The 27,041-nt window shown below is 40.3% G+C and overlaps 1 protein-coding gene across 7 annotated transcripts in view; it reads right to left on the bottom strand.

Moving 5' to 3' along the window:
- Positions 1-27,041, bottom strand: part of LOC140199474 (serine/threonine-protein phosphatase 6 regulatory ankyrin repeat subunit C-like) — a 163,069-nt gene that overhangs the window by 117,779 nt on the left and 18,249 nt on the right. The window lies entirely within an intron of this gene.

Below are 27,041 nucleotides of genomic sequence, written 5' to 3'. Positions count from 1 at the left end.
CACATATTCACAAAAGGTTCAAGCAAATAAGTATCTATAGTAAAAAAAAACCCAGAATTGTCTAATATAGATTTAAAAAAACACAGCATTCCAATTTCAAGAGATAATGACAAAAACTATGTGCAAGCCATTCATTAACAGTCTCTTTTCATTTAAGCCCAAGTTGCTTCAAGAATCATGCAAAAAAATATAAACACCTATCTATAGACATTTTCTGATTTTACTTCTAAACTCCAGCACCCACTTCGTTATTAAAAATCTTTTTTTTTCTTTCCTTTCTCAACAAGGTAGACAAAGTTTAGGGCACATGCTTCAAACCAATGGATGCTTTCAATGACAGAAGATGCTAGAAAACTCAGCAATACTTGGCATCTCACCAATTTTCCACACCTTTGCCTCCACTCAATTTCCTGATCCTGACCTTTCACCTCACTGGTCTGCACATTCCACAGATCATTCAGCACAATTTCTTCCACTTATACCAGTAGTCCAGCATCAGGTACATACTACACTCTTCTCCCTTTGTAGCATTTCAAAGGGGTCTTCCATCCCCACCAGACACTCCCTAAACTACACATTTTTTTCATCATCCATCCATCCTAATAACTTTTCTTCCCACCATCCAGGGACCTAAACTCTCTTTCCAGGAAAACCAGTGATTCATTTGTATGCCTGTCAATCTAGGCTATGCACAGTGGAGTCTATACTTGAGAAGCCAAACACCAACTGGGTGCAGCTATGTTCAGTCTGCAGGAGTGACCCTGGCTCTTAATAGCCTGCTTCCTCCATCCCACTCACACTGACTTATTTGTCTATAGCCTCCTGGTTCACAAGTCTCAAGGTTGTGGAACAGCACCTAATCTGCTGCCTGAAACTGCAGGCTTCCAGACTCAACAGTACATTTTCCAACTCCTAATAACTAATTTTCCACTACCTTTATCAGGCACTTGTGTTACAAGTCATACTTCAATGATTCTGACTCAGATTCACCCCTGCACACCACCCACCTCCCAAAACACCCAACGCACCCCACATAAGGCTACTCTGATCTATCATTTGTAACACTTCTTTGCAACCCCCAAATATCCATTAACAACCCCAGCCTCAAGCTATCACAGATATTTACTTTGCCCCATTTATCCTTTTTGTAACTTCACTGCATTTTAAAACAATCTTTTTTTCCCCCCCAAAGATGATGTTGGAAAATGTGCCAAAATGTTCTTGTTTCAGATTTCCAGCTTTTTCTATTTGTTTATATTTCATACAGTGGATTCCGGTTAATCAGGCCATCGGTTAAATTAGGGCAACCGCTTAGTTGGGCCATCTCCTAAAGAACAAAAACTAATCAAGCGAACAGCCAGGATTCCCTTCATTTACTTGGGACACTCTATTGCATATTTGGGGCAGGAGACCACTGCCAAACAGTTTCAACTAGCATCAGTTGCATGCACTTGCATGGCCATTGCATAGACACTACACCATGCTTAGAGCAAACAGTTTTTAAGTAGCATCAGTTGCATGTGTTGTGTTCAAAAAGCAGTGGTTCATGTCACTGATAGTTGGTAAGAAATAAGCCGTAAGACAGTTCAGAACTGTTTTGTTTACTATGTTTTCAAGCATTCAGACTTTGAGATGCCAGAAATGGCTGAGGGTGAAACCGAAACGATTTTACTTCTTCAACAAGTAAGGAACTTCAAAGAATTAAGGTATCAGCAATCACCCTTGAAGTTACAATTAATATAAAGATTTGGAGGATGCAATCCAAAAGGATTGTATGAAGCCAGTCCATTATCTACACTAGGTTTCTGCAATGAATGTGATCATTTACAGTCACCTTAAAGAGTATGACAGCGTCTTCTTCTTCATGTGCCTTGTGCGTTACACGCTTGGGCGAGCATGGCTTTCCACATTGAACGATCGCATGCAGCATCAATATCTCACACACTTAGATCTGTTACTTCTTACACAGTGTCCATATATCTTCTTCTTTGCCTTCCCCTTCTGCGTTTCCCAGGCATATGGCCTTGTAATGTAAGGCATTCTATTTCTCCCATTCTGATGGCATGGCCCAGGAATTTAAGTTTCCTCTCATTTAATGTTCTCATTAAAGATCTTTTTGTATGGGCACATTGGAGTACTGTCTCATTAGTTACCCTATCTCTATATGATATTTTCAGCATTCTTCTAAGAAACCACATTTCTGTTGCTTCTGTTTCTTTGGAGTTCTGGTGTTATAGTCCATGTTTTGGAAGCATACAGCAAGATTGATCAGATGGAACATTTCTAAACCTTGTTGTCATAGAAATGTGTCTGTTGGTAAAAATGGGTTTCATTTTTTGGAAGATGGTTTTGGCAATGGCAATTCTTCTTTTTATTTCTACTTCTAGCATTTTGTGATATAAAGCTACCAAGGTAATTAAAAGCTGGTCTTTTGTTCAATCTCTTGGTTACCTGTGTACAATTGGCAATTGGGAGTATCTTGCTGTTTTGATATTACCATACATTTTGGTGATTTTTTTTTACAGTTGACGGTTAGACCAAAATCTGCACTTGTTTTTAGATTATGAGAACACACAGTCCTCTTTTATTGTCATTTAGAAATGCATACATGCATTAAGAAATGATACAATGTTCCTCCAGAGTAATATCACAGAAAACAGGACAAACCAAAGACTAACACTGACAGAGCCACAAATTATAACATATAGTTACAGCAGTGCAAAACAATACCATAATTTGATGAAGAGCAGACCATGGCCACAGTAAAAAAAAAAGTCTCGAAGTCCCGAGTCGATCGACTCCCGAGCCCCCGATAGCAGGCGGCAAAAGGGAGAAACGCCCTGCCATAAACCTCCAAGGCACCGACAACTGCTGATGCTTTGGAAGCAGCCCACCACAGCCAACACCAAGCCCCTCCATCTGAAAACTTCTAGCCTCCGACCAGCCCCTCTGATACAGCTTCCCGACTGCCATCCTCTGCCGAGCGCCTTCAACATAGCCCTGGCCGCCGAAACAAGCAAAGCCGAGGATTCGGGGCCTTCTGCTCCGGAGATTCTGATTACCACACAGTAGCAGCGACAGCGAAGCGGGCATTTCAGAAGTTTCTCCAGATGTTCCTCCGTACTCTCACATCTGTCTCCATCAAATCAGAATTGTGCACGGTCCCCTACTTGACAGATTTGTACTTGTCTAGGATTTGTAGGTCTTCTGTAGCTCTTGCTATTAGGGTGGTATCATCTGCATATCTTATATTATTGATGTTAACACCTCCAATTTTTATCCCATCTCGGTATTCTATTTCTCTGAGAATCATTTCACTATAGATATTAAACATCCCTGTCTAACTCCTCTTTGAATTTTAGTCCAACTGCTTATATTATCATCAATTTTTACCGACATCATTTGGTTTCAATATAAATCTTGAAGCAGTTGTTGGTCCCTTCCAGCAATGTTTAGTTTAGCAAGAATTTGAAATAATTTTTCATTTTGCACTTTGTCGAATGCTTTAGTGAAATCAATAAAACATAAAAAGACATCATTTTGATATTCAACTGCCCTTTCTGAAAGCATTCGTAGTATGAAAATTGCGTTCCTACTTCCTCTATCCTCAATAAACCCATATTGTAGTTTAGAAGTTTCTGGTCTTAACTTGTTTTTAATTCGACTCAGAACAATTCTCAACAAAATCTTTATTATGTGCCTCATAAGACTGATTGTTCTATAACTTTCACAGTCAATAGTTCCAGGAATTTTTGGCAGAGTTATAAATACTGATTTCAAGAGATCGCCAGGCAATACACCAGACTCATATATGCCATTAAACAGTTCAAAAAGAATATCTATGCCCAGATCTTCTACGGCTTGTATCATTTCCAGTGAAATTTCATCAGGTCCAGTGGCTTTACTATGTTTCATGCTTTTCATTGCTTTAGCTATTTCTTCTTTGATAATAGGTGGGCCAGAATTAGGGTGTTTAATATCTGGGGGTTCCCCTCTATTATCCTCAAACAGCTGCTCTATATAGTGAAACCACCTCTCACAAGTTTTATCAACCAGTTTTATGAAGATCCAGATAAAGTATGTGAGAGGTGGATTCAGTATATAGAGCAGCTATTTGAGAATGACAGCGTACTCAAGATTAACTCCTCCATCAATTACTGTAAGAAACTAATACATAGTTTTATAATACTATAGTCGTGTTGATAGTGTTCCAATTTGTTATTCAGTTAAAATGGTAGTTTGCCTTTTTTTAATATCTTTTACTGAAAGACTGCAAATGTCACTCCGCTATTTAAGAAGGGGGCAGGGAAGCAAAAAGGAAATTATAGATCTGTTAGCTTGACATCAGTGGTTGGGAAGTTGTTGGAGTCGATTATCAAGGATGAGGTTACAGAGTACCTGGAGGCATATGACAAGATAGGTAGAACTCAGTATGGATTCCTTAGGAAAATCCTGCCTGACAAACCTATTACAATTTTTTGAGGAAATTACCAGTAGGCTAGACAAGGGAGATGCAGTGGATGTTGTATATTTGGATTTTCAGAAGGCCTTTGACAAGGTGCCACACATGAGGCTACTTAACAAGATAAGAGCCCATGGAATTACGGGAAAGTTACATACGTGGATAGAGCATTGGCTGATTGGCAGGAAACAGAGAGTGGGAATAAAGGGATCCTATTCTGGTTGGCTGCCGGTTACCAGTGGTGTTCCACAGGGGTCAGTGTTGGGGCCGCTTCTTTTTACATTGTACATCAACGATTTGGATTATGGAATAGATGGCTTTGTGGTTAAGTTTGCTAACAATACGAAGAAAGGTGGAGGGGCCAGTAGTGCTGAGGAAACGGAGAGTCTGCAGAGAGACTTGGATAGATTGGAAGAATGGGCAGAGAAGTGGCAAATGAAGTACAATGTTGGAAAGTGTATGGTTATGCACTTTGGCAGAAGTGATAAACGGGCAGACTATTATTTAAATGGGGAAAGAATTCAAAGTTCTGAGATGCAACGGGACTTGGGAGTCCTTGTACAGGATACCCTTAAGGTTAACCTCCAGGTTGAGTTGGAAGTGAAGAAGGCGAATGCAATGTTGGCATTCATTTCTAGAGGAATAGAGTATAGGAGCAGGGATGTGATGTGGAGGCTCTATAAGGCGCTGGTGAGACCTCACTTGGAGTACTGTGGGCAGTTTTGGTCTCCTTATTTAAGAAAGGATGTGCTGACGTTGGAGAGGGTACAGAGAAGATTCACTAGAATGATTCCGGGAATGAGAGGGTTAACATATGAGGAACGTTTGTCTGCTCTTGGACTGTATTCCTTGGAGTTTCGAAGAATGAGGGGAGACCTTATAGAAACATTTCGAATGTTGAAAGGCATGGACAGAGTGGATGTGGCAAAGTTGTTTCCCATGATGGGGGAGTCTAGTACGAGAGGGCATGACTTGAGGATTGAAGGGTGCCCATTCAGAACAGAAATGCGAGGAAATTTTTTTTAGCCAGAGGGTGGTGAATCTATGGAATTTGTTGCCACAGGCAGCAGTGGAGGCCAAGTCACTGGGTGTATTTAAGGCAGAGATTGATAGGTATCTGAATAGCCAGGGCATCAAAGGTTATGGTGAAAAGGCGGGGGAGTGGGACTAAATGGGAGAATGGATCAGCTCATGATAAAATGGCGGAGCAGACTCGATGGGCCGAATGGCCAACTTCTGCTGCTTTGTCTTATGGTCTTCTGGTCTTAACTATTCCCATGAAAATTTGGTTAATTGGGGCAGCCGCTTACTTGAGCCAAACTGTACAGGCCCCATTGTGTTCCAATTAACCGGAATACACTATTTAAAATTTTTATTTCTTAAAATAGTTCAACTCGCAAACTGATCTAAGTAATTTCCATAATTAATGCAACCATTAGAACAATTAAGAATGAACATTTAAACATTAGTTTTATTTGTCACATGTATATCAAAACAGGGAAATATACAATGAAATGCATTTTTTACATCAACAATCAACACAGTCTGAGGTTTGTGCTGGGGGCAGCTCATAAGTGCCACCATGCTTCTAGCACCAACACAGCACGTCCAGAACTTACTAACATGAATCTATACATCTTTGAAATGTAAGAGGAAACCCACGCGGTCATAAGGAGGACATACAAACTCCATACAGGCCGCAGTGGGAATTGAACCCCAATTTTACAACTGCCGCTGTAAAGGTTACATTAATTACTAGGCCACCATGCCTCCCATGTTTCACTTTTTAAATAAAAAATGAAAATGCAGAGTATATACCATTCTAATTTATATATTTTATATACAAGTACTGCAATGAATCTTCAAATATTTCATGGGGATTAATGACAAATTTTCATGACAGGTGTCACTTTCTATAAAAACAGCTCACCAACCTAATGGTATTAGTTATCTGACAGTGCTCATTTACTGAAAGTCTGCAATTTGGCTTATTTCCAGTTATGCCACATTTTTCACCATGATGACCAACCAAACAAAAGCATGACAGAGTGAATTTCTTTCCCAATAATATACATGTCTATTACATTGCTAATATAATACAAAAATTGTATTATATTACAAAGACCATAAAATTATTCATTTTGGAGTGTAAGTGGTAGTACTAATACAATGAAATAAATCAAATCACTATAGATAACAATCTCGAGATCCTGTATTGATGATTCCTAACTAGATAGGTTGGTGAGTATAACAGATATAAAGCAGCTACAGAAGGATATGGAAAAGTATAAGAAGAGAATTTCCTTTCATTAAAAAAGGTATAGTTGTAATGTCATATCAAAAGATAACAATGAATCATAACTGTAATATTTCTTCTCTCAGAACTTTTCCTTATAAAAAGGTAATGTTACCAGCTTTAGTCAAATAAATATAGAGCCAATAACAAAATAAAAAATGTAATCTACTTATTTAGAATACTACTTTCAGAACTGAGCTTTACCTTTATCCTGAAAGCTATTGGGCAAAAGTGAACCAGGAACCATTTAGAGGTTCTCCAGTTTCCTGAGATGCAAGGTTTTTTTAAAATAAAATAAAGCCTTACAACATCTCTGAGTAACTGAATTTACCTAATTTGATGTTTTTAAACAACAAATCGTAAATGGTTGATGTACAACGCAAATTTTTTAAATCCCCTCATGGAAAACATCAAAACTAACTTATTCTGATTCTGACCAATTCGAAGGATTCTGAATCCCTCCACCTTGAATATTGCTATTGAAACAATAAATAAAGACTATTACAAAAACTAACACATTCTCCTGTGATAGTTTATTAAAGACTCCTATTTATTGCTGCATCTTTTCTTGCTGCGTTGTGATCAAATATTAAGTGCAGGAAATAAGTATGAAAAATGGCTAACCATTCAAAATTAAATATGTTAAAAATGCTAATGCTCATAAAAATATTTTCTACAATAAATAAGTTGTTATATTACCTTACATGGCAGTAACATGGAATACACAGAAGGTACAATCACAAAGAATATTAATTTTCTTATCAAGCTCCTGAACCTCAAAACAAATTAAAATTACATTTTGACAAGTGTGAAGTTGGTAAAACTGGGATAACACTCTGAGTCAAGTTAGAATTCAGAAAATAACAGTGTTTAAGAAGCCAATAAAAACATACTTGTTTAAAAGTTATTATAATTGAGTCAGTAAAATTTGACATTCTGCTTATGAATATGATCAGGCATCATTCACTGCCAAAAAAATGTATCAGCCCTTTTTGAGCACAGCATGCGGGACTGATTACACCTTTAAGAAATTCTGCTGTGTGTGAAAAGGACATTTTAAAATACAATGATGCCACCTAATATAAAGAATACAATTCCTAGATTTATTAATTGAAATATAAAAATCACATTATTTATTTTATTATTAATATTTTTGATAAACAATAATGGAATACCAATATTTTTCGATGGTGCAAATAAAAAGTTGCTTGGAGAATGCAGGGATGAGTGGGGCAAGGAACAGGGAAAGAGGGCACTCACTTAGTGGTGGTAGCGTCAGGAATGAACATCCACTCACATCACAGCTGGTGTTACGTTCAAGGCAAGCCAGGGGATTTACTTTTACAAGATCAGTAGGATGGGGATTAGACTAGACATCAATTAGCTGCTACTTCTTAATGACTTATTGAGTAGTCATTATACCACTCAATAAGTGCGTTCACTTATGGGGAGAAAAAATGATCCCTGGTTCTTGACTGCTCTATAAAAAATGTGTCCAAATAATCAAAACTGCCCAGGTTTTGTAATACAGGTGTCTCTCGCTTTTCGAATGTTCGATTTACGAAACCTCACTGTTACGAAAGACCTACATCAGTTACCTGTTTTCACTAACAGAAGGTGTTTTCACTGTTACGAAAAAAGGCAGCGCACAAAAAAAAGCAGCCGCTCTCCCCCGGATTCGGAACTGCATTCTTGCCAGCATTGCTTAAGTACGTGCCTGTGAGCATCCGTTTGCAAGATGAGTTCTAAGGTATCGGAAAAGCCTAAAAGAGCTCGTAAGGGTGTTACACTTAGCGTTAAACTAGACATAATTAAGCGTTTCAATCGTGGTGAACAAAGGACAAAGTGAGTCTGGCTTGTGGAAGCTGACAAAGATGATGTTGAAGAGGTTTTGGCATCCCATGACAAAGAATTGATAGATGAAGAGCTGATGCAATTGGAAGAGGAAAGAATAACAATCAAAACCGAATGCAGTAGCGAACAGACCAAAAGTGAAGTCGTCCAGGAACTGAACGTGAAGCAACTGTGTGAGATTTTCGCTGCAATGATAAAGTACGACTTTAATTTTGAAAGGGTACGTCAGTTTAGGGCATATTTGCAGGATGGTTTGAGTGCTTACAAAGAACTGTATGATAGAAAAATGCACGAGGCTAAGCAGTCAAGCAAGCCTTCCACATCAGCCACAGCAGACGACGAACCTCGACCTTCGACATCGAGGCAGGCAGACATGGAAGAAGATGACCTCCCTGCCCTGATGGAAACAAACCACCCCAACCCCCAGGCTGCGGAGAATGCAGCAGTAGCCGGGATGCACCCAGCACATCTTTAAGAAAAAAGCCGAAATAAACAAGCTAATTAATTAGGTGCCGCCCGACACTCGTAAATGTCGTCCCAGATCCAAGGCGATTGCTGATTGTGTCACCTCTGATCTGGGCTGACATTTACGTGCTGGGCGGCACCTAATTAATTAGCTTGTTTATTTCGGCTTTTTTTCTTAAAGACGTGCTGGGTGCGACCCGGCTACCACTGAACCCCTGCACGCTTCGCAGATCGGTATCAGTTCGCTATCTGGAGGGTGGGAGCCACTGCACCACCCCAACCTCTGACGACTCAGCCTAACACACCATCATCAGCGTGCTTGGCGCTGTCTTCTCGATTCCCGTAAGTGATACTACACTGTACATACATTATTTCTACTTTATATCGGCTGTGTATTTTTATGTGTTATTTGGTATGATTTGGCTGGCTGGCCTCATAGCTTAAAGGTTACTGGAGAGAGTGTTCCTGCCAACAGCGCTTCCGCCGTGTTTCTGCCGAGGGGGCTTGCGTGAGATTTTCGCTACAGAGAACAATGCAGGCAATGATTGTAGAAAAGTATTTCTACTTTATATAGGCTGTGTACTTATCATATCATTCCTGCTTTTCCTATATGTTACTGTTATTTTAAGTTTATGTGTTATTTGGCATGATTTGGTAGGTTATTTTTGGGTCTGCGAACGCTCACAAATTTTTTCCATATAAATTAATGGTAATTGCTTCTTTGCTTTACGACATTACGGCTTACAAACCGTTTCATAGGAACGCTCTACCTTCGGATGGCGGGGGAAACCTGTATACCCATGGTGAGTACCCTTAGAGAATACATTATTCTCTTTCCTTTATCTTAGGAATTAATTCTGACTAAAAGGGTATTTTAAAAAGATTTTAGGTACTTGCGTTCATGTAGCTTTTAAGACTTTTTTGTTTAATTGAGATTTTTGTGATTTTTGGAATGTACAGTTTATACATTAAAACTAAAAGGGAAATACAATCAAAGTTCCTGTATTATCAAAGTATGTATACTATATACAGCCTTGAGATACATCTTCTTACAGGCAGCCACAGTACAAACAAACCCATTAAAACAAAAGAAGACCATCAAACACCCAATGTGCAGAAAAACAACAATTGTGCAAACAATAAAAATAAGCAAAGCACATTCAGAACTGAAGTTCACTAAAGTGAGTCCACAGCCATGAAGCCAGTCACAGCCAATCCAGGAGCCCATTTGTTGCAGGCCATAGTCTTAGTTCAACGCAGAGACAAGTAAACTTCACGGAGCAGCAAGCTGAACATCGTCCCGTCCCTCAGCTCCAGCTGTAATACCCTAACCTTTTTGATCTAGCCTAGCACTTAAATTGGCCAAACAGTGGGTCATTCCTCACTCTCAGGTCCAGGACTCGCCACCACAACTTTGCTTTGCCTTGGTTCTGGTGCTTCAAATCGCTTCCAAGTCTACACCCGCAGCCAAACATTGGCTCATAACCCACTCTTAGATTTGGGCCCCACAGGCTCGATCCAGCCTGTACACACCACACAACAACCATCCTGCACTTTCAAGACTTCAAATTTATACCACAAAAATGGCAGGGCATACAGGTGGTTCAAATGCTTGACTTCAAAAAGGAAGTTAAAGGTTTTTGATTGCATTAATCAATTGAGAAAAAAAATTGTGAATAATGAAGTAGTTAATGGTTGACTTTGCTGCCAGGAAGACTTTGCTATGCTTCACCAGCACCATCTAAAACTGGAAGATGTATTCATTTGTAAATAGAGAAAAAAAATTGTAAAAAGTGCATTCAAAAAGTGCCATGTACTTTTATACAGTTTCAGCTGTAGTCCAACCTAACCCAAAATCAAATATGCAAGGCTCATTTTAAAATTTACCACTACTAAAGTATTAATACGCTTTTGTATAATTTTGTCCATTTTAGCTACAACTCAGGTGCAATATTTTTAAGCTCTCCCTGCAATTTAGGAAGGTACTTATTTTCTTAATTTGCAAACATTTCTTCCTCCTCTGCTCTTCAATAACATAATAAACTGTGGACAATGCCTTTTGTAATTGCTTCTTTATAATCTTTAACTCTGAATCTTATTGTTCACGTGGCACAACAAAAGAAAGGAGCACAACTATTATGTTGTCCCCAATAATTATTATTAATAATTACGCCTACCCGATATATTTTCCTTCACTTTATTTTCCAAATCATCCAGTGTTTAATTGTTAGAACTCTGGACAAGAATCTCAAGATTCAAGCTTTAGACAAACACTAGACAACGGGGTGACCTGTTGGGGCACCCTTTGAGAGAATGGTAGTGCAGTCTGATGTGACCAGAATGAACATTAAATTTTCCTGAATGCTATTGGTATCGCTTTGCTTTGGAAACTGAAGTAATAAACCTCAGTTTATTAAAGAAGAACGACGCGTAGCAAAGCAAATATATCTCCTCCTTGTTTAACACTTTTGATGGCATAATTTCTGGCTTATCTGCCATCCAGGACATCTCAAATGTCCTCTTTCTTTAGGGATCATGGTTTCCCTTCTGCCGTCATCAATGATGCCCTCATGCGCATCTCCTCCATTTCCTGCACTTCGGCCCTCACCCCATCCTCCTGTCACCACAACAGGGACAGAGTTCTCCTTGTCCTCACCTACCACCACACCAGCCTCCAGGTCCAGCACATTATCCTCCGAAACTTCCGCCACCTTCAATAGGACCCCACCACTAAGCACATCTTTCCCTCTCCACCCCTCTCTGCTTTCCGCAGGGACCGGTCCCTCCGCAACTCCCTGGTCCACACGTCCCTCCCCACGGATCTCCCACTCGGCACTTATCCCCGTAAGCACAAGTGCTACACCTGTCCCTACACTTCCTCTCTCGCCACCATTCAGGGCCCCAAACAGTCCTTCCAGGTGAGACAACACTTCACATGTGAGTCTTTTGGGGTCATCTATTGCATCCGGTGCTGCCGGTGTGGCCTCCTCTATATCGGCGAAACCCGACGCAGATTGGGGGACTGCTTCACTGAGCACCTCCGCTCCATCCGCCACAACAGACAGGCCGCCACAACAGACAGGATCTCCCAGTAGCCACCCACTTCAACTCCGCTTCACAATCCCATTCAGATATGTCCATACATGGCCTCCTCTACTGCCATGATGAGGTTAAGCTCAGGTTGGAGAAGCAACACCTCATATACCGTCTTGGTAGTCTCTAGCCCCTGGGCATGAACAATGAATTTTCCAACTTCCAGTAATTCCCTCCCCCTCCCTTCCCCCATCTGCCTATCACCTCCCTCATGGTTCCGCCTCCTTCTACTAGCCATTGTGCTTTCCCCTATTCCTTCTTCACCTTTCCTGCCTATCCCCTCCCCCACCCCTTTATCTTTCTCCTTACTGGTTTTTCACCTGGCACCTACCAGCCTTCTCCTTCCCACCCTCCCCCACCTCCTTTATAGGGCCTCTGCCTCCTCCCTCTTCAGTCCTGATGAAGGGTTGCAGCCCGAAACGTTGACTGATCGTTTCCACGGATGCTGTCCAAGCTGCTGAGTTCCTCCAGCGTATTGTGAGTATTGCTCTGCCACCCTTGTGCCATTCGTTGTCATTCTGGAGACGTGCAGCCCTTTCATTCCCCGCCTCTTCATCTCTTCTGCTGTTTGTTGTTTGTCTTTGATTCTGGAGATGTGCATGCCTCTCTTCCTCTGCCTCTTCTTCTCCTCTCATCTTTTTTTGTCCCAACTCTTTGATCCTGGAGTCTTGCGGCCCTGGCCTAATCCGATTTTTGTTCTTTCCCTCTCCTTGCCGCTTCCCGACGTTTGGCGTCATCTCTTGACCATAATGCCCCCCTTCCCTTTCCACGCAGCATAATTAGGCTGACCATTTTTTTTTACCCTAATGCTGGATAGAAGATACAAAGCACTAACACCAAAGGATGCTGATTATTCTTGATGATGTGGTTGGCACTCTCCTAAATGGATGTGATATAGTCACCACTGTCCTTTGACTGCAGCAAAGGGTTTTATGGGTGTCTCGAAGTACATCATTACAATAAGATTTAATTATCTCTTATTGATGGGTGGCAGTTAGATCTATCCCAATCCTGCACATGCTGATGGTGATTAGCAGAATGTGACCCCTCGAAATAGAGCTGCCTTGCCCTTTTGCTCTGGTAGGTGTCGCTGCTGAGACTGGCTGTGTCGCATCCTGATTTCCAAGATGGCCGATCGGGTCTCCGGTCAAAGCAAGCCTGTTGATTTTTGGCGAATGAGCAATTTTATATGAATATATAACCCTGAACTTTGCCTGCATTCTGTAAGTTAGCACATTTTAATTTGATTTAGCCAAAAAGAGTGCCACTGTAATGCACCGTTTGCGCTAATTGGAGGTCACAAACAGACAGAGAATGAGAGTTTTAGTAGTATATAGATTAGAACCTGGTTGAACACCAGTGGGTAAACTACTGCAAATACGTTAGGCAGAAGCATTCCTAAGAACGGCCACCCTAGTCCAAAAAAGTCTCATTTCACTTTAATTACAGCCTAGACTAGTAATCATCTATATTATGCTTTTACAGAGATAATACATATTACACAAGCACGAAAATTAGAACTAATGCAAGCAGAAAATAACATTATTTAGGGCTCTCAAGTCAAGTCACTTTTTATTGTCATTTCAACCATAACTACTGGTATAGTACACAGTAAAAACGAGACAGCGTTTTTCAGGACCATGGTGCTACATGAAACAATACAAAAACTACACTGCACTACGTAAAGCAACACAAAAACTACACTAGACTACAGACCTACCCAGGCCTGCATAAAGTGCACAAAATAGTACAGGCATTACAATACATAATAAACAAGACAATAGGCACAGTAGAGGGCAGTAGGTTGGTGTCAGTCCAGGCTCTAGGTATTGAGGAGTCTGATGGCTTGGGGGAAGAAACTGTTACATAGTCTGGTCGTGAGAGCCTGAATGCTTCGGTGCCTTTTGCCAGATGGCAGGAGGGAGAAGAGTTTGTGTGAGGGGTGCGTGGGGTCCTTCATAATGCTGTTTGCTTTGCTTTCCACTACAGCAAGTGGTATAAATGTCTGTAATGGCGGGAAGAGAGACCCCAATGATCTTCTCAGCTGACCGAACCAGGCAGTGATGCAGCTGCTCTGGATGCTCTCAATACAACCTCTGTGGAATGTGGTGAGGATGGGGGGGGGGGGGGTGGAAGATGGACTTTTCTCAGCCTTCGCAGCAAGTAGAGACGCTGCTGAGCTTTCTTTGCTATGGAGCTGGTGTTGAGGGACCAGGTGAGATTCTCCACCAGGTGAACACCAAGAAATTTGGTGCTCTTAACGATCTCTATGGAGGAGTTGATGTTCAGCGGAGAGTGGTCGCTCCATGTCCTCCTGAAGTCAACAACCATCTCTTTTGTTTTGTTCACATTCAAAGACAGCTTGTTGGCTCTGCACCAGTCCGTTAGTTACTGCACCTCCTCTCCGCATGCTGACTTATCGTTCTTGCTGATGAGACCCACCACGGTTGTGTCATCAGCGAACTTGATGATGTGGTTCGAGCTGTGTGTTGCAGCACAGTCGTGGGTCAGCAGAGTGAACAGCAGTGGACTGAGCAAACAGCGCTGGGGTGCTGTGTGTATTGAACAGAGAGATTGGGAGAAGTACTTTTTGACCACATCTGAACATTTTCAACTCAGCCATACATTGTCAACAAAAAAAAATCATGGCAAGCTTCACAGTGGGGGTCTATATTGTGATGTTTGCTTATGCACATTTATCAATTCCATCATTGCTTCATTTTAAGAGTATGAAGGACTCACTGATTAAGTCTGCAATGGAATTACGAGGTTAAAATAATTGGAGAAAAGCCAATTTCAATGAAATGAAAATGGATTTGGATCAGGTAAATTGGAAACTAAAGTTAACAAACAAAACTACAAATGAAGAATGGAATGGCTATAATGAAAAGATGGTTCAGCTACAGCTGAAATGCATTACCAGAGAACATCGAAAGGGTGCTTCCAAAATATTAGTGCAGGAGAAGATAGGTGAAGCACTAAATACATTAAAAATTGATAGTACTGAGATATTAGAAAAGCTGTCTGACTGGATGAGATATACATGGATTTTGAGGGAAGCGTGGAAGAAAATTGCAGAGGAGTTATCAACAAAGGCAAAAGCATAAAAGCAGTGAAGTTCTAATGAACCTTTATAAACCATTAGTCCTAAATTGAATATTACTTTCAACTTTGATTGCTATATTAAAAGGAAGGATGTGGGGAAACAAAGAATCAGAGAAGAGCCAGAGAATGATTCCTAGGATGAGGGACTAAAATTACAAGGATAAATTTGAGAGGCTGTGCCTGTTTGCTTTGAAGACTGAGAGAATGTTTCAAAATATACACACAATGGGAAGAATGGATAGTGGGAGACTGTAGCCATTGATGGATAGATCAAGGACAAGAGGTCAGATGTATAAAATAGAGGGGAAAAGATTTATAAGTGACACATGCACGGTGTGGTTGCAATCTGGAATGCACTCCCTGCAGCTGTAGTGAAAGCAAGTTCCAATGTGGCTTTCAAGGGAACTAGATAAATATTAGAGGTGAAAAAATTTTAGGGCTATGAAAAAGAACCAATGAACAAAACTACAGAAGCACTCTCATGGACAGTTGACAAGGATATGATGGGCTAAATAGCACTTTACAAGAAGTGAATTGATAATAAGAACAGAACTGATGTCAGCCAGAAAATCTCTTGAAAGAAAATGAAAGTGAACCAAACTAATAATTGGGATTATTAATACGTCTGGACAAGATTTAACTAAAAAGCTGGTGCAGAATGAATTGAACTGTTACCAGAGAGGAAACTCACTCAGAATAAACACAATGTCATTTATGGAGTGTATTAACCTTCTATCTATTTCACTACTTCATCAGTGTTAACAGGCGATTCGCAAACATATTCAAATTACTTGTTTCCGTGTTTGTCTCATCCAAATCTGGTAAATTAATTGAAATTTCATCATAATACAAGATTTAAATTTCTGTTTTGTTACTCCCACAAATCAAACTGATATAGTCCATTTTATTTCAGCTGAATGTCATTCATAAATCATCCAAACTACACATGTACAAAATTTATTTTCAATCCCCTCCATTTTTAGTTTAAAAATAAAAAAGACTTTTCACAAATTCTTTGATTATGCATCCAAATTTGAAACTTTTGCTTTCAGCTTTGTTTTCATTGCTATCAATAACCGCAACTGTTATCCCAAGTTTAACGTCTGCAGTCATTTTTGGTAAGTTTAGGGGACTGAAATGAAAACTGTCTTTCATGTGCAGCTCAGATATCCTGTTCAATTTAATATAGAAAACTCAACATTAAGTTCATAAAATAACATCAACCTTGTTACAAGAGTCAGCTATTTACTGCAGATTAAATATTTCTTTCTGTCAAGATGGCGCCAGCGAACAACAATTTCTCAGGTGACATCTTCCAGATAGCAAAACTCTCCAATTATTTCACTTTTTCTCCGCCTTCTGCTTGTTCTTTTTGTCTTATTTGTGTTACTAAAATTGTCGAAGCCTGTGATGTACAGTTTGGAACTCAATCAAAGGATCCAGCGCTAGGCTGCATCCGGAGAGCTGCCTCGTCGAGATCAGAGTCAGAGGGTGGGCCGCAAAGGATCTAGAACACGAGACGAGGTACAGGATCATGATTGACTCCATCTCAAAGCAGCAAAGAAGACTGAAGCATCAAGGTGAAGGCAGAAGTCAAGGTCAGTGATGGCTCCGTCAGCAGTTGGATTGGCACATTCAGCCCCGGATCAGCGGTCACTCTTAATGGAAGGGCTGACTTTGTGCAGCTACTCTCTTCGTATGCAGACGAAAAGATGATTCCCATATTCTGAGATTTTATGTGATTATTGGACTGTACTTTGTTTCCTTCAGTTTTTCGGTGTTTTCTTTCTTGTGGACAATTGGTGTGTGGGGGGGGGAATCTGTTAATTTTTTGTGTGTAAGGGGCGGGAGTTAGGGGTTTGGTACTATTGTTGCTGCTCTTTTCTGTGAGTGGGGGGGGTCAGGGATTGTTACTGTGGCTGTTTTTTGCTGCGGGGAAGGGGATTTTGGGATCTGCAAGTTTTGTTTCTTTTCTTTTTTGTGCTGGGGAGAGGGAAGTTGATGTCTTTCATCAACACACATGGTCTTTCTGTATTTAACGGCCATCTGTAGTAGACAAATATCAGAGTTGTATTGTACATGCATACTTTGACAATAAACTGAACCTCTGAACCTTTTAGAATATGATACATGGCCCAGGGGCCACATCTAAACCATTACACTTTAAGATCATGGTTGGATTTTCGCAGAGGATTCAAAAATTCACCTCTCTCCGAATGAAAAGATTTCTCCCAGATTAGTCTAATAGAGGAGCTTCTTTGAGTCAATAAACTGGTTCACACTTATAGACTTAGCAGCCAGCCTAGTTGAGTATATCACCACCGTCACAACTTTATGAGCAACAGCGTACATATCCGTGTCTGAAAAAGGTCAATCCAGGAGTTCCCTAACCGCAAATCATGGATGAACCATGGATGAACTGGGAGATACAGTCCAGGACTGCAGCATCCAAATCAGCTGACCCTGACCTGATCAATACAAAAATTTGAGGTATGACCATCGTAAAGCTATCAGGGATACCAAGAGACAATGTCAGTCCAAAATAGAGTCCCAGACCAGCTGCCAGTTGTGGGAGGGCTTACATGCTATAACAGGTTACAAAACAAAGTTGTTTTGACAACAACAGTACATACCTACCCAATATTAACACATTCTATGCACATATTGAACAGAAGAGGAATGGAATGTTACCACCTGCCCTGATAATCTCTAATCCACCTGTACCCACAGTCACCACTGCAGATGCTAAATGAGTGATCTGCCTTCTGGAGAGCAAAACCGCAGAGAACATCTGGCCTAGATGGAGTCCCTGGCCTAGCCCCACGAATAACTGGGGGGGGGGGGGGCGAGGGAAGAGATGAACCATCTCCTTGACTCTACACTCATCTATGGAGAACCTGGATAATAAAGACACCTACATCAGACAATTTATTGTCTACAGCGCTGCCTTCAATACCATGATTCCAAGCAAACTCGTATCCAAACATCTGGACCTGGGACTCAGGATAGTTTGATATCCTGATTCAAATTGCAGTAAGGATAGGCAGCAACACCTCACCCCACAATTATCCTCAACACTAGTGCTCTTTATACACTCATGACCAGATTCTGCCCCAATTCCATCAAGAAGTTTGCTAAGGACACCATGGTAGTGGGTTAAATGTCAAATATTGAAGAGTTAGAATACAGCAATGTGATAGTGGAGTGGCATCAACACCAGACTTCAAGGCCAATGGTCCCAGTTTCGAATCTGGCCAACTCCTTCAACACTTTCCATCTGTTCAGGGTTGAGTGTTGAGCTAGTAACTTGACCTTGTAAAAAACAAACAAAATGCTAAGGAAGCAGCAAAAATTGCCATCCGATGCACCAGAAGGCATGAGAAAGAACAACAACAACGAGATAGGGATCCTAGTGACATGATGTCACGCTTTCGCTCAATGTCAACAAAACGAAAGAGCTGAATATTGACTGGGAGATGCATACAGTCCTGTTTACAACAATGGAACAACCTCATGTTCCTATGAGTGAACATCACCGACAGCCTGTCATGGTCCAACCACAAATGTCATGGCCAAATAAGCACACCAGCACTTCTACTTCCTCAGGAGGCTAAAGAAATTTAACAAGTCCCCACTGACTCTCACTAATTTTTATAGATGACCCATAGAAAGCATCCTATCCAAAGCATCACAGTTTGGAATGGCAACTGCTCTCCTCAGATTACAAGAAACTTAAGAGTTAGGAGCAAAGTTCAGCACATGACAAAAACTTCCACTTCCACTTGCCTCAGAAAGACAGCCAGATAATCAAAGAACCCTCACACTTCAAAATGCTCTCTTCTCCCATTTTCATTGGGCATTAGATACAAAGGCCTGAAAGCATCTACCAAAAGACTCAAGGACAGCTCCTATTCCCACTGTTATAAGACTATTGAATGTTTCCCTAGTACAATGAGATGAGTTTTTGACTGTAAGATTTATTTTGTGATGGCCTTGTACCTTACTGTCTGCCTGTACTACATTTTCTCAATAAATGCAACACTCTATACTGTTATTGCTTTTCCCTTATACTACCACGATATATTGATGTGATGAAACAATCTGCATGGATAGCATGCAAGACAAAGTTTTTCACTGTACCCCAGTATATGTAACAATAAACCAATTTATCAATTCGCTATAAAGACTTTAAATATCCTACTCCTTATATTGAGAATGTTCATCCAAGTTCCAAATTATGCAGCCAAGGAAAAAATCCTCCTGTCATCCAACCTATCAAGCCCTGGAAGAACTTTGTAAGCTTTAATAAAATTTCCTTCCATTTTTCTAAACTGCAGAGAACACAAACCTAAACTAATAAAGGCAATCCAGAACACTAAGGTGCATGAGATCCATGGTAACTAGGTAGTTTAGATTCAGAGTTGGCTTATTCATAGAAGACAGAGAGTGGTGGTGGAAGGACATTATTTTGGCTGGAAGTCCATGACCAATAGTGTTCCATAGGGTTCGGTTCTGGAATCACTGCTGTATGTGATGTACACGAGTTAGATGAAAATATAGATAGGTGGGTTGCAGATGGCACAGAGAATGGTGGAGTTGTGGACAATGAAGAGAGCTGTCAAAGGATACAGCAGAACATAGATCAGTTATAGATATGGGCAGGGAAATGGCAGATAGAGTTTAATCTGAACAAATGTGCAGTGTTATGTTTTGTGTTCATATATGGAGAAAATATAAGCTAATAGCAGGACCCCAACAACACTGAAATACAGAGAGATCTTGGGGCCCAAATCCTTAGCATACTGAAAACAGTCATACAAGTAGATAGGGTGGTATAGCAATATAAGGCACGCTTGCCCTCTTTAGTCTGGGCTTTGAGTACAAGAGTCAGGAAGCCTCTTACAAAACTTTCCAGCTACTTAAAACTTTGGTTAGGCCACACGAAGTATTGTGTGCACTTCTGGTCACCTTATTACAGAAAGGAAGTGGAGGCATTGGAAAATAAGTTTACCAGGATCCTGCTTGGATTAGAGGGTGAGCACTATAAGGAGAGCCTGGACAAACTTGTGTTTAATTCTCTTTTGTCTGTATGTGATCCATTTCACTCCTCTCCTATGAATCTAACAATTTTTTTTAAATTTAGAGATACTGCGTGGAACAAGCCCTTGCAGCCCAACAAGCCGCATTGCCCAGCAACCCACCTATTTAACCCTAGCCTAATCAAAGGAAAATTTACAATGATCAATTAATTGGTATGTCTTTGGACTGCGGGAGAAAACAAGAGCACTCGGAAGAAGGCCATGCACTCACGGGATAGGCGTAGGGTGCCAGAAATGAACTCTGAGTCCTGAGCTCTGAACGCTACAACCTGGAGCTGTAATAGTGCTATGCTAACTGCCACACTACTGTGGCACCCTAACTGTCTTCTTAAATGTCATTATCAATCACATCTGCTTCCACCTCTTACCCCTGTAGCACTTACAGGCACCTCCCGGTCACTCTGTAAGAAAAACTTGTCCAACTCCCCATCGCATCCCCTTCCCACTCTCCCACCCGGCCACCATCATCTACCTTAAATGCATGTCCTCTAGCACTTGACATTTCTGTTCTATCTTCAGGACATCATACTGCTTGAAACATTTTGAGCTTTGGAAGACGTGTCCAATACATTTTGTTCTTTTCTCTTTCCCTGCTGTGCTGCAAGCTTCTCAATTTCAAATAGCTAACAAATTCCTTTTGAATGTGCTGTGCTTCAAGTGTTTCTTTTTAGGCAGTCCCATTGGGATTAAGAATGACTTGCTTCCATTCCAAAGTGTGGGCTTGGAGATAACTGACAAAGCCAATTTGTAAACCAGCAACCCTACCAAGGGTAGCTTGGGTGAATAGTTGGTGAAGGCGTCTCCCTTTGCAGTTTACTTTGGTCCTCTGTGTGATCTTATTACATAACCTGAAATTCTCAATACCATTCCCGATGTTCCTTCTCCATATTAAGCAGTTATGGATGACAGATCCCCATGAAGCAGGAGGGAGTGGCAATTTAACCTTGCTGTGAATTTTGCAGATTTTGCAAAGACAGCATTGGTGAAATCTCCAATGACTTGAAGGCATTTGCTGCAGCTCTTAAAAGCATACAGGAGGGCAGAAATTACTGCTGCCCACTATGCAAGGAGTGTTGTGCCATGCTGAGGCCTCAACGACAAGAATGTTTGTCTTCATGGAGAGTTGACCCCTGAGATACAGCAAGTGGCCTACATATTCTACTCATCATCCTGGCAGGGGCAGAATGGTGGAGCACCTTTGTCCTATAACTGTTGAGCACAATGCCGATCCTCTAGTGTTTCAACCAATTAGCAAAAGTCAGTTGTGGAGCCATAGTCTCATACAGCATGGTAGCTGGCACTGACTGCACACCAACTATCAAGCATTCACTTACACTAATTATTCTCCCTACCTTCCAGTTCTACCACTCACCTATACACTTGGGACAATTTACTTTAATTAATCCATAAACCTGCACATCTTTAGGATAAAAGACAAAACCAAAATGAGGGATCACAGGGAAAATGTGCAGACTCCACACAGACATCACCAAAGGTCAGATTGGATCCAAGTAATTGGAGCAGTGAGGCAGCAGCTCTGCCAGATGCACCACTACACCACTAAGAACTGCTTCTGAGCATCCACAAATTCAAGTGTCATCTGTATACTGTGGTCAAATGCTGAAATCTGAAATTGAATAGTTTCCTAGTAATTCTGAGAAATGTTGTTGTGTCACTGCACCTCAACTTCAACAAGAACAGACAAGATTTGGGACAATGAAGCAGTATGGTACTGATTTCCAATAAGTGCTGCAAATTGTCATGTTATATACATGATAATTTGACAATACATGACAGTTGCTTATTAACATGTTGTGATAAAACAAAGTCAAGCAGAATTCCTATGAACAGCTGAATTTAAGGAGGGTATTCCACAGATCCCCTCCAGCCTATCACTCCTACTGACTGATGTGGTCAAAGTTGAAAAGGCTTTGTAGAGTAACTAGCGCACTTGCTGCATGTTTGTGGTTGTAGTTGTAACACAGTGAAGGTTTTGTCCACTGTGACTACAAGTGATCAGAACCCACCCTTCAAATTAGAGCGCAGCAATTCAACCACTGGGAGAGACAGCTGGGAACACAATGGCTTTCCCTCCGGCAGAGAGCAAGGAGATTCCTTTGCAATTATTACAGTTGAATTTAATGCCTTTTGTGAAGACTATCATGATCATAGTGCACAGAATTTTTTTATATATGCGCACTATAAACGTTAGCTCCATAACAGCAGGTGAAGCATGATACTAAGCAATGGGTATAGAATGGAACGAATCTTAGCAAAGACTAATGTCAAACAGGGATGCATTAATGTCCCATGTCTCTATCTCTTGCTGTATAGTTGCATATCACTTCAACCAAATTCCTCAGAATTACCTGGAAATTGATCAGCTTATGGCAACCACACTGATCACCAAATCTTAGATATGTCTTTGCATTCCCAGATGTGGATAATTAGACTGAATATGCAACAAAAGCTCTTTTCAACTCAGTTTTAGAACTTGAGCAAGAATAACTTCTGCTTCCAAGGCATTGTTAATATTTCTGGTGGAGATGTGTGATTTTGATGTCTTGTCAGCCAGAGGTGGTAGCAAAGCTAGCCTGAATACATTGATGTGGGAGGGAGTCCAGGCCACTCACGTCAAAGATATAGCTGTGGTCAAGGTAGTCTACAAAGTGTTCATTTCAGAAAGTGTTTTTTCACTTTTCTATCTACAGTATATTCCACCTCATTCTTAGTTCTCACTGGAATGAAGCTATGGGAGTCTAGAAAGTAAACGGTGAAGAACCTCATCCTCAAGTGACTGAGGAGAACTTTTTTTTTCCCTTGAGTAACAGCACAACCTTTGATCCAGGAATGCCTTATATTTGCTGGTAATTAACTACTTGCTCTCCTGATCGTTGTCAAGACATGAGACTCAATTCTCTTTGCCAAGTTTTTAAGCAAATGTCAACTATAGCAGACTTCACAATAGTCTTCAGAAAGCTGTAGGGTCTATGAAGCAATGTTGCAGAGAACTGACACTATAATTGTCCACCATACCTTGACATTTCAGTCTGTGCCTTTTCCACTATTCTAATAAGGCCCATTGTGATATTGAAGAACAACACCACAAGTCCTGTCAGGGTACGTTTCAGTCTTTCAGACCTGGTTCTGAAGTCTACAATTTCAAATAATAGGCCTGCTCTAATCAGAAGTGGCCAGGTGCATGGCAGTTTATCCATCCAAATTTCATGCCTTTTGCTTATTCCTTTGTTGCTTCTCTAACTATACTCACCAACATATCAACCAAATAGCTTTATTGTAGTATGTCAGATACATTGTTCTTGGTAGAAAAGTCAAGAGTTTCTTTGCAGGTACAAATTTAATTGTTCTGAAGTTCTGGGGGACAAATTTCAGAGAAACTCAGACATCTTCCACCTTCTCTGCAATTTGAAACCAATTAATCCCAACCTCTCCCCAAATTCTGTTTAAGGGCTTTAACCCAAAGCATTAACTCCAGTTGTCTTTTCATGATGCTGAGTGATCTGCTGAGTACTACCATTAATGTTAAAACTGAAACAGTTGAGTCTTGAATTAGTAGATGAAGTAGGAATTATTTAATTGGCATGGGTACACAGCAGCAAACCATAAGCTTCAAACCTCATTAGCAAAACAATATTAAAACACAAGTTATAAAATAAATAAGATTCGAGCAAAAGGAGGCTTTGATTAACTGTAATAGATCTGCTTACATCAAAAATGTTTTTCACAATTACTCTCTGCAGTAAAATTAATTAGCAGGAGAATTTTCAACAACAGTATAGTACCTCATAAGAGGTCAGTCTCTGTCTCTCCCTGGCTATCCATCCCACAGGATGATGATGGCTCCTTTCAGTCAGTTAGTGGGGTCATACCCCACTCCTCAGAAAGGAACAGCGTGTGTGTGAATGGATTTTAGGTGAGTAGGGGGTTGCACAGGTCCAGACCCACCCTCTCAACATCCCCTCCCGGATCCAGCAGCATGGTGGGGTCCAAGACGGCTGGGGGAAGTCCTGTTGCAGTGAATGGCCAGACCAAGCTTCGATGCGAGGGATGCCCTTTCCACACTTCATGGCATATCTTTGCTAGTGGCCGTTTACCCTACGAGAGGGTTCATCCGCCCTTTGACAGGTCTTGTTTTTCGTCCTACAGGGCATCTAGCCACCGTCCTCAACAGGCAAGCCTGGTGGGGGAGCCGGTTCAGTCACCGACCAACCGACTATGTGACAGGTAGTACTGGGTTACATGGTACCAGTAGCACTCAGACGAGTGACCTGACCAGAAGAGGTCTGTAGCATCACGGTTAAATTACCAATGATTCTGAGAAATGAGTTTGAATTTTGGGGGAATATCAATTCAAGTAATTAAATATGGAACTCAAAAAAAATCTATTATTAAATGTTGAACACGACCCAAATTAATTGAGGTAACAGCTTATCTGGTTATTGGCTGAGATACTTTAGAATGAAATCTGTAACACAACATTTTACCTAGCCTGGACTACATGCAACTCCAAATCCACATGCTATCCAGGCTGCCACCTTGTGCAGGTTTTAACAGTTCAAGGAAGAGAGAGGACAGACAAAAAAAAGTTAGCAATGTTAATATCATCCACACCCAATAAATTAATAAATTAAAAGATAACTTGTTTTTGCAATTAATTTTAATAGAGTTTTAACAAAGAGTTTTGCTGGATAAAAAGTTGTATTACACTTTACAGAATGTTGGTCGAAATAAAAAGTACTTTTTTTCTAATTGGCACCCTACTAGCTACTTCCGTTCTCACTAGTTATGTCATAAGATTCCATGAGCTTATAGGAGGACAACTTGAAAAGACCATACACCATATATTACAATCAAAATCAAAATGACTCATAACATACTCATTTTAATCCAGGGTTGCAGTACAGTGCTGTAAACTATATTTATCCAATACAATTATGATGCTTTCTTAAACTCTTGGAAGTAAAATTTCTTTAAAGTTTAAGCTGAAATTTCATGTTTACAATGCTGTGCTTTTTTTCCAAAGAAATCTTTTTTCATGCAGTTGCTTTACCACAGAATAGAATAATGATACAGAATGTTACATACAAGACATTCCAATCTTATACATTGGCTATAAAGAAATACAGTACTTACACCCATCATACACTTTGACTTACAATAATTTATAAGACTACAATTCATCAATATCACAAGTAAAACATGCATACCACTTTAATTTATATGATAAATACCATAATCACACTAAGGAAATTGCATTAGGGACACTGGTGTAAAATAAAAAATAGGGACAGCATCACAAAACAGGCAAATGGCTAGTATTAAAAAAATAGAATGAATAAAAATACCATCCACTTATCATACGCAAGAATAATACTAGAAAGTTCATGCAAATTTTCAATGTAAAATGGATATAATACACAATAAATTTCAAATGAGCTTCAACAATGCCCTGGTAGACCACTGATAAAGATCAGAACAAGTATAGTCATGAGACAAGGAGATATCTGGTTAACAAATGGTCACAAAAGAAAAGAAAAAGACAATTAAATGGCTGACATGAAGCCACAAGTGCTGTTCCCCCACGGGAATATCTATTTATTTAAACAAGTGATCTGGATATGAATCAAAAGTAAGGCATTAAGTTTTCAGGATACCAAATTTGGGACAGTTAGTAGAGAGCAAGATTACTTCAGAATCAAAACAGTGAAAAAATCTTTTTACAGATGTTTGTAATTCAGCTGAACAAAAAAGATAAAAAATGAAAAGGGAAAAATATTATGAGAATTGAGGAGATAAGAAACTTAAAAGTTGCCAACTCAAGGAAGAAGTGTTAATCCAAATACAAAAAGTTGCAGAAGAGTTACACCTACTGAAAAATAAAAGGAAGCAATAAAACTTAGCACTACAAGCCAGTCCAGCAAAGTCCATACAATAATACTCTGGAGATTAAACATCACTGTTCATTTCTCATGTACTTAAAGTAATTTTACCTAGCGCACTCTATAAACTATTTCAAAATGAGCAAATGACCCTATAATATACATGTTTGAAATTGTCTAGGGAAGTACTGTTGCAGTTCATTATGAAATGAAAAAATAAGAAATGTCTGACTTTGTTATCAGGGATATGGAATTCAAAAGCAAGGAAATTTCTGAGACATTAGTAAACCGTGGCTAGAAAACAAGAGCAAAAAGTAACTGGTGGAAAAACTCAGTGGGTCAAGCAGTTTCGGTATAAGCAAAAGAACTGTCGACACTCAGCCTCGGTCAAGGTACTACTACATCAAGGCTGGTGCTGGAATAGTGCATTTCATTTTAGAAACCCCAGAAAGAATGCCAGTGCCTTAGAGAGTATGAAGATATCTATTAGAAAGAAAGAAATAGAATCATGCAGCACAGAAACTACCCCTTCATTCCACCACGTCTGTGCCAACCAATTCATACTTATCCCACTTACCAATAAATAGTCTGGATCCCATTATGCCATGGTGATTTAAGTGCTCGTCCAAATATTTTAAATGCTGCGAGAGTGCCTCCACTACCTCTTCAGGCCATGTGCTGCAGACTGTAAGCATCCTCTGGATGAAAACAATGTTCTTCCTCAGATCCACACAAAATCTCTTACTTTTCACCTTAAGCCTATGCCT

Source organism: Mobula birostris, chromosome 6 (assembly GCF_030028105.1).
Source record: "Mobula birostris isolate sMobBir1 chromosome 6, sMobBir1.hap1, whole genome shotgun sequence".
Lineage (NCBI taxonomy): Eukaryota > Metazoa > Chordata > Chondrichthyes > Myliobatiformes > Myliobatidae > Mobula > Mobula birostris.
This window is presented reverse-complemented; position numbering and strand designations above follow the sequence as displayed.